At 41.5% G+C, this 18,684-nt stretch overlaps 1 protein-coding gene across 6 annotated transcripts in view; it reads left to right on the top strand.

The window, feature by feature from the left end:
* LOC134212215 (cGMP-dependent protein kinase, isozyme 2 forms cD4/T1/T3A/T3B-like) overlaps positions 1 to 18,684 on the top strand; it is a 617,973-nt gene that overhangs the window by 316,119 nt on the left and 283,170 nt on the right. The window lies entirely within an intron of this gene.

Below are 18,684 nucleotides of genomic sequence, written 5' to 3'. Positions count from 1 at the left end.
TTTCCTCCTTTCGCCTTATACCGGGCAGACGCTTCAATTGAAAGAATCATCGTTTCATGTCGAGCAAACGAGTTCATTTAAAGAAGGCAATATCTCCTCCCTTCGCCTTATATTGGGCAGAGGCCTTCTTTTAAAGAGGACAGTATCTACTCCTTCCACCTTATACTAAGCCGATGCATCAATTCGAAGGAAGCATTGTCTTCGTTCATGGCTTTAAACCACAATCCAAAAGAATTTAGACCAGATTACAAAACACTAACACTATGTAATAAAGTAGTATTAAATAAATATTTCTATGATAATTATTCTAACTGAATTCGGCCAAATGGCATTCTGCGTAATTACTTTCGGTGATTGGTACATTCTGCGGAACGTCGTATCGCGAAAAAAAAACCGCGAAATGTTTTTCGGCGGAATAGTATACAATCGCTTAGATGGAGGTAGGTCACCACCGCAGTCGTCCAATTTTCGCGGTGTGAACGATGGATGGTTCTACCAGCAGCTTATGCAACTCGTGGTTCATTCGCCTCCTCCACGTACCGTCCGCCATCTGCACCCCACCATAGATGGTACGCAGCACTTTCCTTTCGAAAACTCCAAGTGCGCGTTGGTCCTCCACGAGCATCGTCCAGGTCTCGTGTCCGTAGAGGACTACCGGTCTAATTAGCGTTTTGTAGATTGTCAGTTTGGTACGGCGGCGAACTCTATTCGATCGGAGCGTCTTGCGGAGTCCAAAGTACGTACGATTTCCAGCCACTATGCGTCTCCGAATTTCTCTGCTGGTGTCATTTTCGGCAGTCACCAGTGAGCCCAAGTACACAAATTCTTCAACCACCTCGATTTCGTCACCACCGATGCAAACTCGCGGTGGGTGGCTCACATCGTCTTCTCTTGAACCTCTTCCGATCATGTACTTCGTCTTCGACGTGTTGATGACTAGTCCGATCCGCTTAGCTTCCCTCTTCAGTCTGATGTAGGCTTCCTCCATCTTCTCAAAGTTACGTGCCATAATATCTATGTCGTCGGCGAAACCAAATAGCTGGACGGACTTATTGAAAATTGTACCACTCGTGTTAATCCCTGCTCTTCGTATTACCCTTCCAAAGCGATGTTGAATAGCAGACACGAAAGACCATCACCTTGCCGTAACCCTCTGCGGGTTTCGAAGGGACTCGAGAATGCCCCTGAAACTCGAACTACGCACATCACCCGATCCATCGTCGCTTTGATCAACCGTGTCAGTTTATCCGGAAAACCGTGTTCGTGCATTAGCTGCCATAGCTGGTCCCGATCGATTGTATCATATGCGGCTTTGAAGTCGATAAATAGATGATGTGTGGGAACGTTGTATTCGCGGCATTTCTGCAGTACTTGGCGAATGGCGAACACCTGGTCCGTGGTGGAGCGTTCGCCCATAAAACCCGCCTGGTACTGCCCCACGAACTCCCTTGCAATTGGTGCTAGTCGACGGCATAAAATTTGAGAGAGTACCTTGTAGGCGGCGTTCAGCAATGTGATTGCGCGGTAGTTGCTACAATCCAGCTTATCGCCCTTTTTGTAGATGGGACACACGACACCTTCCATCCACTCCTACGGCAAAACTTCCTCCTCCCAAATCTTGGTAATGACCCAGTGCAGCGCACTAGCCAGTGCCTCACCACCGTGTTTAAATAGCTCTCCTGGTAGTTGGTCAACCCCAGGGGCTTTGTTGTTTTTCAGTCGGCCAATCTCCTCCTGGATTTCCTGGAGATCCGGAGCCGGTAAAATTATGTCCTGCGCGCGTTCTCCCAGGTCCATCACCATACTGCCATCTTCGTCTGCCACATCGCCATTCAGGTGTTCTTCGTAGTGCTGCCGCCACCTTTGGATCACCTCACGCTCGTTCGTAAGAAGGTTCCCGTTTATGTCCTTACACATATCAGGCTGTGGCACGTGGCCCTTACGTGAACAGTTCAACTTCTCATAGAACTTTCGTGTGTTATTAGCGCGGTACAGTTGCTCCGTCTCTTCACGGTCTCGATCTTCCTGCTGGCGCTTTTTCCTCCGGAAAATCGAGTTTTGTCTGTTCCGCGCCTGTTTATATCGTGCCTCGTTCGCCCTCGTGCGGTGTTGCAGCAATCTCGCCCATGCTGCATTCTTTTCTTCCACTAACTGCTCACATTCGCCGTCATACCAGTCGTTTCTCTGATCCGGGGGCACCGTGCCAAGTGCAGCGGTTGCGATGCTAACAATGGCGGATCGAATATCTCTCCAGCCATCTTCAAGAGACGCTGCGCCTAGCTGCTCTTCCGTTGGGAGTGCCACTTCCAGCTGCTGCGCGTATTCTTGGGATAGTCTACCATCGTTTAGCCGCCCATTGTTAAGCCGCGGCGTCCGACTTCGACGCGTGTTGTACACCGTCGAGAGTTTTGAGCGCAGGCATACTGCAACAAGGTAGTGGTCGGATTCTATATTCGCACTGCGGTAAGTGCGGACGTTCGTTATTTCGGAGAAAAATTTACCGTCGATTAGAACGTGGTCGATTTGGTTTTCCGTTTCTTGGTTCGGTGATCTCCATGTGGCCTTGTGGATATTTTTGCGGGGAAAGAAGGTCATTCGATACGGTGTGCAGACTATCCGGTCCGATGACCGGTCTATACATTTCCTCCCTTCCTACCTGTGCGTTCATGTCACTGATGACCTTTTTGACGTCCCGCATTGGGCATCCATCGTATGTCTGCTCCAGCTGTGCGTAGAACGCTTCTTTCTCGTCGTCGGGTCTCCCTTCGTGTGGGCAGTGCACGTTGATGATGCTATATTTGAAGAAACGGCCTTTAATCCTCAGCTTGCACATCCTTGCGTTGATTGGCTGCCACCCAATCACACGATGGTGCATCTTACCCAGAACAATGAAGGCGGTTTCCAGCTAGTTGGTGGTGCCACAGCTTTGGTAGAAGGTAGCCGCTCGATGCCCGCTTTTCCACACTTTCTGTCCTGTCCAGCAAATCTCCTGCAGCGCCACGACGTCGAAGTTGCGGGGATGTAATTCATCGTAGATCATCCTGTCGCAACCTGCGAAACCTAGCGGCTTGCAGTTTTATGTTCCAAGCTTCCAATCGTGATCCTTTATTCGTCGCCTAGGTCTTTGTTGATTATATCGAGTCGCATTATCTCTTAAATTGTTCGTAATTATTGTTTTTTTAGACGGCTTATTGGGCCTGCGCAAACCTCCTGTCTCGTCGAAGGGCCGTCATGTCAGGGCTGTTTAGCGTCCCACCTAACACCAGAACTTGGCCTTGTGCGCTTTGAGCGGCACACGGTCGCTTTGGTGGGGCCTACTTGCGGATACATGCAGCTTTTTATAGGAATTTAACAGGGCCCACTGTCAAACCCCACCACATCCTAGGCAGGCCCCACAACTCGCAGATGGCCTGGGAAGGGATCGTCAAGCCCATGGACATAGTCCCTGCTGCCCGCATGGTTCGATGGTTCGATGTACCATTTTCTTTATAACTTTTAAACGCAATGGTCGACCGATATAAAATTCAATAGTGATCAACTAGTCTTTGCCCCCTGTCGAATGAAACTTGTTGTAAGAAATCGGGTAAGAATTACTATATGAAAAGTTGTCTTATGTTCTAATGTTGTTTTTCTTAGCTTTTGTGCACACACATACACACGGACGGACAGACATTAGTTCAGTTCGACGAGCTGTGTCGATTGGTATATACCACTATGGGTCTCCGAGGCTTCTATGAAAAGTTCGTTTTCGGAGTGAAATGATAGCCTTTCGGTACAATTTTGTTGTGCGAGAAAGCGAAAAGAAGAAATATTGCAACAAATCAGTCTTCTGTAGCAGGATTTAACCAACAAAACCATATCCCAAAACCAAAACAAATATATTACCATTCCACGCACAGAGCATACTTTGATCTTTTTATGTAGGGGATTATTATACAGGCAAACCCCCATGTTTCGATGATCTACAACTCGATATCGTGCCATGGATGCAAATAATGCCAATTTAAAAACATATTTTTCGGGTTACTATGATGGTCCTTTCAAACAGCTTTCTGAGGATTTGTAATTCCACATCTCGATATTTCCATGAGTCGATGGTCTCTTCAATATTGACTCATGGAGGTTTGACTGTATTGGGTTTAGACGTTTCTAACTCGAGGTCCGCCTGTTGTGCTTCTGTTGAGTAAACATGACCAATCTATCTAAGCTGAGGCCATTAACGTTGTTTATATTGAGATAAGAATTCAATCACAGAAAATTAGAGCTTGTTGGATAATGATTGATACCTGTGTGATGCTAACCAGTAACACCTGTAAACACCAGTTAGATCCACAAATGCAAATCCCTACCTTGCTCGAGACCGATTGGTCAATCAATAGCCCCCATAAGTCACGCAGTTCCAGCGAACGGTGATCGTGTGAGTATGGATCATTAATTAAAATCGTAATCACCGCGTTAAGCAGCTTTTAATTGCCCCGTGATTAGCATACTACATCGCCAGAGGACCAAAACGGTGGTCGCCGACATCAATCAGCTGTAGCAGGGCTTCGGTTGGCCGCCTTTTTCCCAAGATTCTGAAACACGCCACATAAATGTAAAAGTGCTCCCACTCGATATTCAGCAGTCGTCGAATGTGGTTCTGCGCCACCTCGCAGCTCTCGAACAGCCCATACCTGGATCTGTCAAAACAGTCATCTACCGTATCGTAACGATTCATAAATTCTGTGCTCCACCGTCTCGCCGCCCCAATGACAGATAGTGGTGCTGACAGAAGTCAGAAAACGGTGCAAGTCTTTAGCTTTTACGACACCTTAACGATAATTGATGAAAGTCTAAGGCTGCGCGAGCAAATAAAACATTTATAAACCCATTAACCAGGTTAGGATTTGCCAGCCCCTTTGACATGCTCGATCGAAATAAAAGATATGTCGACCCAGGGCGGAACGTTTTGCTCAGATTTTGATCGCACTTTTGGCGGTGGCTGCCGGTGCGGAAATTGGATGGATGTTGGAATGTGGACAACCACAATAAGGGGTGTTTAATGACAATGTTCGTTCGCCCACTTAGCTGTGAAGCCACGAGGCTAGAACGGTTTTCCAGTGCAGCACTTCGTTGCCAAAAGAAAATACTAACTAGCGAAATGTTAACACAAAAATCTCTCGCATCGAAACGCCGTTGGATATCTTGATTTGGTCTGGCGGTAATGAAAATGTTACAGTGATTTTGCGATGACAAGTTTGCTTGGCCAGGGTGGAGGACCTGTATGCAAATATGCATGTAGATTAGGAGGAAACGAGTGCTCGCTGCTCCTCCGCTGAGTTGTAGTGCTGCGGATACGGGCTGGAAACGGCAGATTGAGGGTCACCGAACACACCAGTTGGAGGGGACATGTTTACATGTATATGGACGGGGGCAGGTCGATGTAAAAATTAGTCCATCAAAAGTTGTAGAATGGCACGTCCCGAGGAAATGATGAAACTATGATATGAAATCATTCCATCCGAATTTGTATCATAGACGCGGGGAATGTGTCGGGGAAAAAATATATATGAATCTCAAAAATCTTGTGGAAATTTGCGTAAAATCTAATTGCAATCTATTTCCAATCCAATTCTAATCCGATTCCAAACTGATTTCAATCAAACCCAAATCTAGTTCCAATCCATTTTCAATCTATTTACAATCCTATTTCAATTCAATTCCGAAAAATCTAACCCAATTTCAATATAATTGCATTCCATTTCCAATCCGATTTCAAACTTATTCCATTCCAATTCCAATTTCAATATGATTTTAATTTAAATTATTTCCAACCCAACTGCAATGAACGCAGTGGTTCATCCCGCACAAAAAAAACCAACTGCCAACCAACAATCAACTCCAATCCCATTCTAACCCAATTCCAATTTCAATTTAATTCCAATCCCATTCACATCTGATTCCACTCAATCTCAAATCTGGTTCCAATACATTTTCAATCTAATTCCAATCTATCTCCAATTTAATTACAATTCAATTGCAATCTAATTCAAATAAACTATCAATCCAATTCCAATCCGATTCTATTCCAATTTCAATCTGATTCCAATCCAATTTCAATCTAATTCCATTCCTATTCCAATTTCAATCTAATTCCAATCCAACTTCATTTTAATTCCAATCCCTATTGAAATCTAATTACAATTCAATTTTACAAATTTCAAACATTTTCACATCCAATCCCAATCCGATCTAAAACCAAAATTCCAATCCAATTCCATTCAAATCTAATCCCGACCCAATTTTGATTTAATTCTAATAGAATTTAAATTCCAGTCAAACTTCAATCCTATTCCAATATGATTTTAATCCAATTTCAATCAATTTCCATTCGAAATCCAATCTATTTAAAATGCTATTGCAATCTAATATCAATCCAATTCAAAACTGTTTTCAATCCAGTCCAGATTCCAATCTCAATCCGGTCCAGATTCCAATCTCATATCAATCATTATCCAGTTTCTAACTGATTCCAATTCAATTCAAATCTAATCCTAACCCAATATCAATCTAATTCCAATCCAATTCAAAAGCAATTTCAATCTAATTCCAATCCGGTTCTAATCCAATTACAATCTTATTCCAATGCAATTCTCATCCGATTTCAATCTAATTCTATTCCTATTCCAATCCAACTTCAATTTGATTCCAACCTGATTGTAATTTCATTCAAATCCAATTCCTATTCTATTTTAATCCTTTTTCAATCAATTTCCATTCTAATCCCAATATATTTCCAATTCTATTCCAATCCGATTCCAAACTGATTTCAATCAAACCCAAATCTAGTTCTAATTCATTTTCAATCTATTTACAATCCTATTTCAATCTAATTCTAATTAAATTCTTACCCAATTTCAATATAATTGCAATCCATTTCCAATCCGATATCAAACTTATTTCATTCCAATTCCAATTTCAATCTGATTCCATTCATATTTAAATTTAATTCCAACCCAACTGCTATGGACGCAAAAACGCAATTTATTTCATATCCAACTCCAATCCGATACTAATCCAATTTCAATCTCATTCTAACCCAACTCCAATTCCAATCCCATTTACATCTGATTCCATTCAATCTCAAACTTGGTTCCAATACATTTTCAATCTAATTACAATCTATTTCCAATCCAATTGTCATCCAATTGAAAAAAAAAACTATCAATCCAAATCCAATCCGATTCTATTCCAATTTCAATCTGATTTCAATTTAATTCCAACCCAATTACAATCGGATTACAATTCAATTTTATTCCTATCTAAATCAAATCCAATCTCATTCAAAACTGATTCCAATCCAGTCCAGATCTACTTCTAACCTATTCCCAATCCGATTTAAATATAATTATTATCCTATTCCAATTCCGATTTATTTCCAACCGCATTCCAAACTGATTGAAATCAATCTCCAATCTAGTTCCAGCCCGTTTTCAATCTATTTCCAATCCAATTGCAATCTAATTAAAATAAAATTTCAATTCAATCCCAATCCGATTTCAATCTGATTCTATTCCTATTCCAATTTCCATCCGATACCAATCTAACTTTAATTCAATTCAAATCCCTTTCCAATTCAATTCCAATCTTTTTCGATTCCAATCTACTTCAAATACTATTTCAATCCCATTCAAAACTTATTCCAATCTCTTCCAGCCCAATTCCAAACGGTTTCCAATTCAATTCAAATCTAATCCCGACCCAATTACAATTTAATTCCAATAGAACTCAAATGCGATTCCAATCTAATTCAAAACTGATTTCTATTGAATCCAGATTCCAATCCAATTTCATACTGATTCCAATTCAATTAAAATCTGATCCTAACCCAATTTAAATCTAATTTGAAAGTGATTCCAATCCGATTCTAATCCAATTACAATCTAATTCAATTCCTATTCCAATTTCAATCTAATTCCAAACCAACTTCAATTTAATTCCAACTCAATTGCAGTCTAATTTCAATCTTATTCTTATATGATTTTAATTAATTTCAATTCCAATCTATTTAAAATGCTAATGCAATCTAACTCTAATCCAATTCAAAACTGTTTCTACTCCAGTTCAGATTCCAATCCCATTCTAATCCTGTTTCTAACTGATTCCAATTCAATTCAAATCTAATCCTAACCCAATATAAATCTAATTCCAATCCAATTCAAAAGCAACTTCAATCTAATTCCAATCCGGTTCTAATCTAATTACAATCTTATTTCAATTCAATTCCCATCCGATTTCAATCTATTTCCAACCAAATTCCATTTCTATTCCATTCCAACTTCAATTAGATTCCAACCTGATTGAAATCTCATCCAAATCCAATTCCTGTTCGATTTTAATCCAATTTCATTTTATTTCCATTCTAATCCCAATATATTTCCAATTCTATTCCAATAAAATTCTATTGAAAACTGATTTCAATCCAGTCCAGATCTAATCAATTTTTAATCCGATTTCAAAATAGATACAATCTAGTTCTGTTCAAAATTCAATCTGATTCCAATCCTAGAATCGGGTCCAATCTTAATGTAAGTCTAATCTAATTCCAATTTCAATTTAATTTCAATTCTATTCCAAACTGATTTCAATCAATCTAAAACCTAGTTCTAATCAAATTCCAATCTAATTCCAATCCAATTCCAAACCTATTCCCATCAAACTGCAATCCACTGCAAATACAATTTCCATTCTTATTCCAATAAATTTTGAATTCTATTCCCATCTAATTCCAATTCAAAACTAATTGAAATCCAGTTCAGATCCCATTTCCAACCAATTCCAAACTGGTTCCAATTCAATTTAAATCTAATCTAAACCCAATTGCAATCTAATTCAAATAAAATTTCAATCCTATCCCAATCTAACTTCAATGTAGTTCTATTCCTATCCAATACCAATCTAGCTTAAACTCAAATCAAATTCTTTTTCAATCTAATACCAATCTAATTCCAATGCAATTTCAATCCAATTCAAAAGTGAATCCAATCCCATTCCTATTCCATTTCAAAATGATTCAAATGCGATTCCAATCCAATTCCAATCCGATTATGATGAAATTACAATCTAATTCCAATATAATTTCATTCCTATTCCAATTTAAATCTAAGTACAATCCAACTTCAATTTAATTCCAACCCAATTGCAATCCAATTTCACTCCAATTTCAATTCAATTCAAAACTAATCCTAATATCAATCTAATTCCAATTCAATTCAAAAGCGATTTCAATCCAATTCCAATCCGATTCTAATCCAATCACAATCTTATTCCAATTCAATTCTCATCCGATTTCAATCTATTTCCAACCTAATGCCATTCCTTTTCGAATTAGATCAAATTTCAATCCAACTTCAATTTAATTCCAACCTGTTTGCAATCAAATTCAAATCCAATTCCTATTCGATTTTAATACGATTGCAGTTTCCATTCCAATTTCCAATCCTATTCCAATCAAATTCCAAAACAATTTTAATCCTATTCAAAACTGATTCCAATCCAGACCAGATCTATCTCCAAAACATTTTTAATCCAATTTCAATATGGTTCCAATCTAATTCCATTCAAAATTCAATATGATTCTAATCCAATTGCAATCTAATTCTAATCCAATAAATTATTATGTCTGAAACTCGATTATGCATATGCACAACATGTGATAGATTAAGTTCGGAAAGGTATTTGAGGGTAAATCGCCCCTTCGGTAGGGTTTAATTCTACGACCCCATTACCCTAGACAGGTGTTTTTCCCTCCTAAGCTACGAATGTTCTAATCCAATTCCATTTTCAATTTAATTTCCATCCCATTCCAAACTTATTCAAATCAGTCTTAAATCTAGTACCAGTTTCAATCTAATTCCCATATATTTCCAATCCAATTCCAACCCAACTGCAATTTAATTCCTATCCAATTCCGATTCGATTTCAATCCAGTTTCAAATCTCATTCTAACCAAATTCTATTTTCAATCCCATTCCAAACTGATTCCAATCAATCTCAAATCTAGTACTAGTCAATTTTCAATCTAATTTCAATCCAATTGCAATCTAATTCAAATACAATTTCATTCCAATTCCAATCGGATTTTAATTCAATTCCATTCCTATTACAATTTCAATCCATACCAATTTATCTCCAATTCAATTCCAATCCTTTTTCAACCAAATTCCAATCTATTTCCAATCCAATTCCAAACTAATTCCGATCCAATTGCAATCTACTTCAAATACAATTTAAATCCAATTTTAATCAATTTCCATTCCAATTCCCATCTTATTCCAAAATAATTTCATTCCAATTCAAAACTGATTCCAATCCAATCCAGATCGCAATCCCATTCCAAATCAATTCCAAACTGGTTCCAATTCAATTTAAATCTAATCCTAACCCAATTTCAATCTAATTCCAATACAAATCCAATTCAATTGCAATCTAATTCCAATCCTATTCAAAAGCAATTCCAATCCAATTTCAATTCGATTCTAATTCAATCACAATTTAATTCCATTCAATTATTTACCAATCCATCTTCAATCTAATTCCAATCTTATTCCATTCTTATTCAAATATTCAAATCCAACTTCAACTTTTCTTTCCAACAACTTATTCCAATTCGATTCCAATCCAATTGTAATCCCATTTCAATTACAATTTTATCTCAATCCCATTCCAATCCAACTCAAATCTTGTTTCAATCCATTTTCAATCTAATTCCAATCTATTACCAATCCAACTCCAATCTAATTGCATTCCTATTTCAATTTCAATCTAATTCCAATTCCATTCCAATACCACTCCAAACTGATTCCAATTCCAATTAAATCTAACTCCATTCCAATTGAAATATGATCTTAATCCAATTTCATTCGTATTCCAACTTCAAATTAATTCCAATCGTATTCCTATGTAATAATAATAAGGAATGTTGTTGACATCAAATTGAATTCGGGACCCCAACTCACTTCATGGAGTGCCAACTACACATTGCCGGTAGGTCGTGTATTGTATGAGAATGAGAATGAGGTATGTGTGGGCTTAACACTTCCAGACATCGGACAGGGCAGACAATATGTCAGACAACGTGCGCGACCTGCTGGCTGCTCCCCAGACCAGAAGAAGGTGTGTGAACCGCACGACACGATGTGTCTGCCAACGCAAATGCAAAACTATACGATGCCGTCTGTGGTCCTGCATACCTATACGACTATATGGGACGACCCGGCATCGGAGGCGCTAATGATTGCTAATTTTATGATTGATTGTTTCACGTGAGTCGGGTAACGTGTTTGAATAATTCGTGGTGGGAATGGAATTGTAATTTATTCATTGAAATTGTCTGTGCAGTAAATTAAACTCTGCACATTTTCTATGACATTTTCCAGATTTTTTTCTCCTCCGGAATCACGATACATTTTTTTAAATTATGTGACTCAGGAATGGAATTTAAATTTCATAATATCGTTGAAATATCGAATAACTTAGTAAATTGCATCCAATTGCCAGCGGGCTGTCGTTAGCATCGACGATCCGACAATATGGTGGGCAATTTCGACCCACTAGTTTCCTTCTACGGCTATCTGGCCGTTTCAACCTCTGACCAGTCAATTCTGTAGATTGCCCACCCATATGTGGGGGGACCGTCGCGGTAGTTCGAACCTCGTCAAGCGATTAAACTAATCGATATTTAATTTATCGAGTTGCTGTGCGTAAAATGCAAACAATATAATTAGCATTACCAGTTCGATGTGAACGGAAAAAAATCTCCTTTCGATGGTTCGTCGTCAGTTGAGATTTGAACCCGTCACCGTGGCTGTCGATCGCCGCCGCCAATCGTGGACACGCGGTTCGATCTCCAGATGCACATTTCTCGCGTGCCAATAAATCGTCCGCTAAATTAAATGTCATTAAACTTATCAGCCCATGCTAATCCCACACTGAACGGGCGAGATTATCGGCTGTTGGCCCAGCTTGGTCCGGAGGTGGAAACTGAACCGATCTGGTGTTGACTCCCTTCGCCGGCAATCGCCGCATCGAGGCCAGCCGAGACTGTCACCCGCCATATGGGGCCTAACTGGATTATCTTACACCGTAGGTGCACGGACGCATTCCGTTGCACGCAAAAAAAAGAGCTAGAGAAGTCCTTCAGTTCAAGCGATTAGTGTGTGAACCATTGCGAAAAAAAATCTAGGTTCGTCGCTGTTGCGCTGCTGTCACCGGCGGCGGTGACATTTACGCCGGAAATCGCCTACGGTTTTTGTTTTCGGTCGTCGATTGTGTAATTGAAACTGAGGCCAAATTGGTAATAATTTGTTGCACGGCTGATTTATGACTTCTCGTTTGAGTTTGTGATGCATGATGGAATGGAGTAAAGTTAGTACATTGTTTTGTTTGCTGCAGTGAATTATTTGTTTATTTATTTATTGATCAATTTATATTAACTTAAGAGTACAGTTTTTTCATGCTACATCGAGTAATTTTCCAGTAGAATCAGCGACAATTAATTTAAACAACTCTTACACCCTTTAAAAAAAAACTACAAACGATTTTTCAATGGAAAATTATGTAGCCAAAGAATTCTAGTGTCCTACACCTCACAAAAAAATGAATTCCTGTATTTAGTCGTACAGTAACGCGGTAGTTTATAATCTTTAAAAAGATTGCTTCGTACCATATTTAGTTTGCTGTGTAAATAATCTGGTTGTTTTGTGCTTGACAGTTTGTGCAATATTGAACAACAACGCAGTTTACTATAATTTTCAAATCAGCACCCAAACTCAATAACGTCGTCGTTCAGTTTCAATGATGGTTTAATTAAATCATAGAAAGAGTTATTTGAAATGGAAATTGCTTTTGTTTTATTAGCATTTAATGATAGCATATCACGTTTAGACCATTTGTGAATTTGTTATAAGTCGGCTCTGACTTTTCTCAAACATGTATAATATATCTGTGCATCATCCGCGAACAAATGGATTTTGCAGTGTTTTACTGTGCACGGTAAATCGATATTAAACAGGGAGAATAAAATTGGCTTGAGGAACTCCGGATATTATAGGACTAAAACTTGACAAAATACCATTATTGAAAACAGCCTGAGATCTTGCACTTAAATAAGATTTAATTAGGGCAACAGCATAATCCGATAAAGCAAATTGTGTTTTCAATTTGTGACATAATATGCTGTGAGAGTTCGAATGCTTTGGTATCGAATGCTTTGGAGAAATCTAAAAGAATGAGAACAACTGGATATCCGTTGCCGATCACAAAACTAATATCGTCGAGTATTTTAATCATCGCCGTTTTAGTGCTATGTTTCAAACGATATCCGGATTGAAATTGATTCAGAAGGTTATGTCTGGCTATGAGATAGCAAATGTTAATTAAAATATTTTTTTCAAATACCTTTGATATACAAAGGATACTGATCGGTCTAAGGTTTTCCATAGAGAATATTTTTTTCCCTTATTGGTAATATTTTCGAATTTTCCACGATTCCGCAAAAACACTGATAGTAACAATGGACTTGAAGAGTAAAGTGAAGGGCTTAATCAATATTGGACATACAGCTTTCAAAAACTTTATCGGTAACATGTGAAGTCCGATGGCGTTTGATTTGATGGAATTCATTGCAAAAATCACATCTTCTTGAATAATTCTATTGAAGTATGAAAGATCACGTTCTACAACAATTGATTAAATGAGTAATATGATCGTTAGTTCTAATATCATTTGTGAAACTCACTTCGTTCCGACACACCGTCAGATACGGTTACCACTTTGCGCGGTCTCGACGAAAAAAGCGATTTTCCGTGTGTTTCGCGATTGCCGCGGCCGAACCCTTGTCGGACTAGTGCGGGAAGTAATATAGAAAAGTCCAACAGTGAAATTCCGGTGATAATCGGTGAAAAAACGGAGGAAAAAAGTGATTTCGATTGTGCTTCAAAGGCTGTGCAAAACAAAACAAATCATATTCATCCGGCTGCACGACTGGTTTCATTGATTTTTTTGGCGGTGTGGTGGACGGTGCGTCCAAAGGAAACCTTTGGGAAAGAAAAAAGTGGCGAAAAGTTTCTGAGAATTCGCAAATTATCTGTAGAAGGAAAGTAAACGATCGATATCTGAAGGGTATTACAGTGCATTTTCGTAAGTGTGTATTCACAGTGCGGCACACAATTTTGTGAACACATACAGAAAACTAACGTCGAAGGGATAAAACAGGTAGTTTATTTTATGTTAAGACCTTTTATGTTGATTTTGGGGTAGGCAACGGGTGACCGCTGCCGACTGAGTAAACCCGACGTAGAACGTGATGCCGGCCGCTAGTAGCGGCGACCCGGGAGGGTCAGTCAGACGAAGAGTTCCAACGTATATGGACCCGACCAACAAGTTTGGTGAACTGACATTCTTACTGCTGACCGGGAAAGATGGTGTATCGCTATCGTCAAACGTGTATACTGTTGGAAAGTCAGTTGAAGCCTGTGCCGGTGGACTGATTGAAAGCGCTAGATCCGAAGCACAAGGATCAAAATACACACTCCGCGTTAGAGATCCAGCCCAAGTCGCAAGACTCCTCAAGTTAACGAAACTCATCGACGGAACAGAGGTAGAGATAGTTCCCCATCCGAGTCTAAATACTAGCAGATGCGTTATCTCCTGCTACGAACTGATTCACATGGCCGAAGAAGACATCCTAGAGGAGATGGCCGCCGATAACGTCATCCGTGTACAGCGGATTACAAGGAATGAAGGTGGAAAACGTGTCAACACGCCTGCGTTGATTCTTACCTTCTGTAAGACCACGTATCCGGAACATATTTTGGTCGGCCGGCTAATCAATGTTCCTACTCGTCCATACTTTCCGAATCCCATGCTGTGCTATGGCTGTTTCAACTATGGTCATACACGCGCTCGTTGCCCTGGACCGAAATGCTGCTATAACTACTGAGGAAGCTCGGTGTGTCCCACGGAGAAGAAGGATGCGAACAATCCCCTATGTGTCGTAACTGCAAGGGGAATCACAGACCAACCAGTCGTCAATGCCCGGTGTACAAACAGGAGGTCGAAGTCATACAAATAAAAGTTCGCGACAATGTGTCTTTTCCGGAAGCTAGAAAGCGTGCTGAGTTGCAAGCCAGAGGTAGCTACGCTCAGGCAGCATCACAAGAATCGGAGGTAGAAGCGATAGAGAAAAAGTTGAACGAAGTAATAGCAGCCTTGAAAGCAAAAAGTGATGAGCTAATCAAAATGCGCGAGGAAAGTAGACAAAAGGACGAAAAAATGCAACAGATGCAGAACCGCATTACGCAGCTGAAGTTGCACATCACCAGCCAACAGCGTAACGTCAACAACCAAAGTAGTAGCCAACAAAATGTCATCAGCAACCAAAAACTCACTAATCAGTCGCAATGCAGCCAAGAAAAATCGCACCATAATCGAGAACAAAAAGCAGCTCATACGCAAATAGGCCCAACAACCCGATCTAGGAATAACTCCCTGTAGTTCAGGAAACGAAGCGCGGACGCCATCTGAAGCACAACAACGGAAAACCTGTCACGTCACCAGAAACTAGCCCACCTCCTAAGAGATCAGCAACAACGTCGCGCCCCATCGAGGTAGAGTACTGCAGCGAAGAGACTGAGGAGTCGACATCCAAGAATCAACACATTCGATAACTTCACTCATCAACACCGTTTGGATAATAATGACAACCCACGCACGAACACGGACAACGAGAGCAATCGGTTCGGAAGAGGGGAATGTGCAGTACCCCTTCCGACGCAAGTGCAGCAGGTCGAAGGAACTATCCGGGACGTCTTACCCCAACCCGTTGATAGTGAATTCACCTCTGTAGCCGATGGAAACAACAATGTAATCATAACTCAGCAAACTCGAGAAAGACAACAGGGAGAAGGAATGGCCCTTCTGTGCCCTGGCCGCTACTCTACACAAACAGATGGAATCGAACTCACGCCAACAAAAAACCATTCAGCACCAATTTCTTACACCACATCGAGCAACGAAGCAGTCGACTATACTACACAAAGTCTTTCCCCAGTGCCGGCTGTTGCCGGTAGTTCTGGAAACAACAGTGTAGTAGTTTCGGCAATGGCTGGCACTGTGGGGCAAGACGTCCCACAGGTCAGTCTTATATATTCCCATCCGTTGGCAGATTCTGCTGTGCCTGATATATTTACAGGTTACCGCAAAACGTTACTTCCATCCCCTGGAGAAGGACCATCCAACATACGACGAGCGAATATTACACAAAGCATTTCCGCAGTGCCGGCTGTTGTCGGTATTGGTAGAACAAGTGTAATGGTTTCGACAGCGGCTGGCACTGTGGGGCAAAACGTCCCACAGGCAAGTTCTAGTTTTTCTCACTCTCTAGCAGAAACTACGGCCCCTTCTCCTTTTACAGCCGACCCTTCGCACCGAAGAGCGCAGATGCGAAGAGAATCTGCTTCTTCTTTATCATCTACAACAATATCTGCAACGAACGGTCGCTCTGGCGGCTGCTTTGCCCTGCAGTGGAACCTGCGTGGACTCCGAGCGAACATTAACGAACTGAAACTTCTCATCGCCGACCTTGAACCATCAGTCATTGCGCTCCAGGAGACTAAGGTCAACCAGACGGTCGTATCGCCGAATCTAATCGGCAGGAATTATACGTTGCTCCTACAATCGAACAACGTCCATTATTGGCAACACGGAGTTGGCCTTGCTATCCGGGAAGGCATTCCCTTCGAGCGTTTGCAAATCAATACCACCTTAAATCTTATTGCAGCACGTGTTCACGCACCAATTCAGATAACTGTTGTGTCAATATATATTCCGCCGAGCTCTGTTCAGTGTCAGACAGCATTGAGTGAACTGTTTGAGCAGCTGGAGGGTCCGGTAATATTCCTGGGTGATTTCAATGCCCATCATCTCGCGTGGGGTTCGCAGTCGTGTAGCACACTTGGCCGTTTCATCGCTGAAACTTCGTTGGAAAAACATTTGGTTATCCTGAATGATGGCTCCCCAACTCGAATCGACCCAGCAACGGGAAGAACTTCGGCAATCGACGTCACGCTCTGCTCAGAAAGAGTAGCTCACCGATTCACCTGGCGAACTCTGACGGACACGCATAACAGTGATCACTTTCCGGGATGGTCACACTCGCAAATGACGCGACGTAAATGGCTCTACGACCAAGCAGACTGGTCGTTGTACGAACGTATCACCGCCGAAACTATTCACCCAGATGTCGATTGGGATGTCGACAACTTCTCAGAGCACATAATAGCAGCAGCAACTAAATCCATACCACGAACTAGCGGCCGTCGTGGACCAAAATCGGTACCATGGTGGTGCCCTGAAGCAAAGGAAGCAATTCGGTGGCGAAGGAAGTGTCTAAGATCCCTTCGACGCCTACAAAAAAACGCCCCTGATCAACCCGAAGCTCTGGCGATGTTCCAGGAAGCCAGGTCGGCAGCACGAAAGGCGATTAGGCAAGCAAAACAGCAGTCGTGGGAGAATTTTGTGTCGACAATATCACCGAGTAGTACGACGACGGAGCTATGGAGAACAGTGAATACCTTGCGTGGCAGTAGGCAACAACGAACTGTAGTACTCAAGCAAGTGGACGGGTTCACGAATAACCCTGAAGAAGTAGCGGAAGAACTAGCGACGTTCTACAGCCAGAGATCGGCAACCTCCAGCTACCCTTCATCATTCCAGAAGACAAAGGCAGTAGCAGAACGAAGGTCTATAGAAATTTCGCCCAATACCGATGATGAGTACAACATAGACATCACCCTGAATGAACTATTGTGGGCCCTCGACAAAGGGCGAAGTGTCTCTACAGGTTCCGATTCGATAGGGTATCCCTTGCTTCAACGTCTACCCCTATCCGTGAAGATAACACTCCTTAAATTGCTCAATAAAATCTGGCACAACGGTGAGTTTCCTGACAGCTGGCGAAACGCCATTGTCGTTCCCATTCCAAAACCACACTGCCACGAGCCTGGAGCCGATTCATTCCGACCAACATCGCTCACTAGCTGCATGGCGAAGCTGCTGGAGCGGATAATCAACCGCCGACTGATAACTGAGCTGGAATCAGCTGGACGGCTTGATAAGCGCCAACACGCTTTCCGCTCAGGCCTTGGCACCGATACCTACTTTGCCGAACTGGAGATCACTACCAACCGTTGACGAGCACTGCCTGATAGCCTCGCTGGACCTGTCGAAGGCATATGACACCACCTGGCACATGGTATACTGCGTGCTCTTAAGTCATAGCGGATTCGTGGTCGGATGATTAACATGCTGCGAAGCTTTCTTTCGGAGCGAACGTTCCAAGTGTCCGTGGAAGGACATCTGTCTCGTGAGCACCAACTGGAAAACGGAGTGCCGCAGGGATCAGTTCTCTCCGTAACGCTATTTCTCGTTGCGATGCAACCCATCTACCGAATACTGCCGAGCGGAGTTGACATTCTCCTGTATGCGGACGACATTCTTCTCGTTGTACGTAGACAAAAAACCGAAGGACTGCAACGTAAACTGCAGGCTGCCGTCAAGGCCGTCGACAAATGGGCCAAGAGTGTCGGATTCGCGGTGTCAGCAACGAAGTCTCAAATATTCTACTGCAGCCCGAATGCGCGTCGT

The sequence above is a fragment of the Armigeres subalbatus genome, chromosome 2 (genome assembly GCF_024139115.2).
Source record: "Armigeres subalbatus isolate Guangzhou_Male chromosome 2, GZ_Asu_2, whole genome shotgun sequence".
Lineage (NCBI taxonomy): Eukaryota > Metazoa > Arthropoda > Insecta > Diptera > Culicidae > Armigeres > Armigeres subalbatus.
The sequence above is the reverse complement of the archived record's forward strand: the minus strand, read 5'-3'. Positions and strand labels throughout refer to the sequence as shown.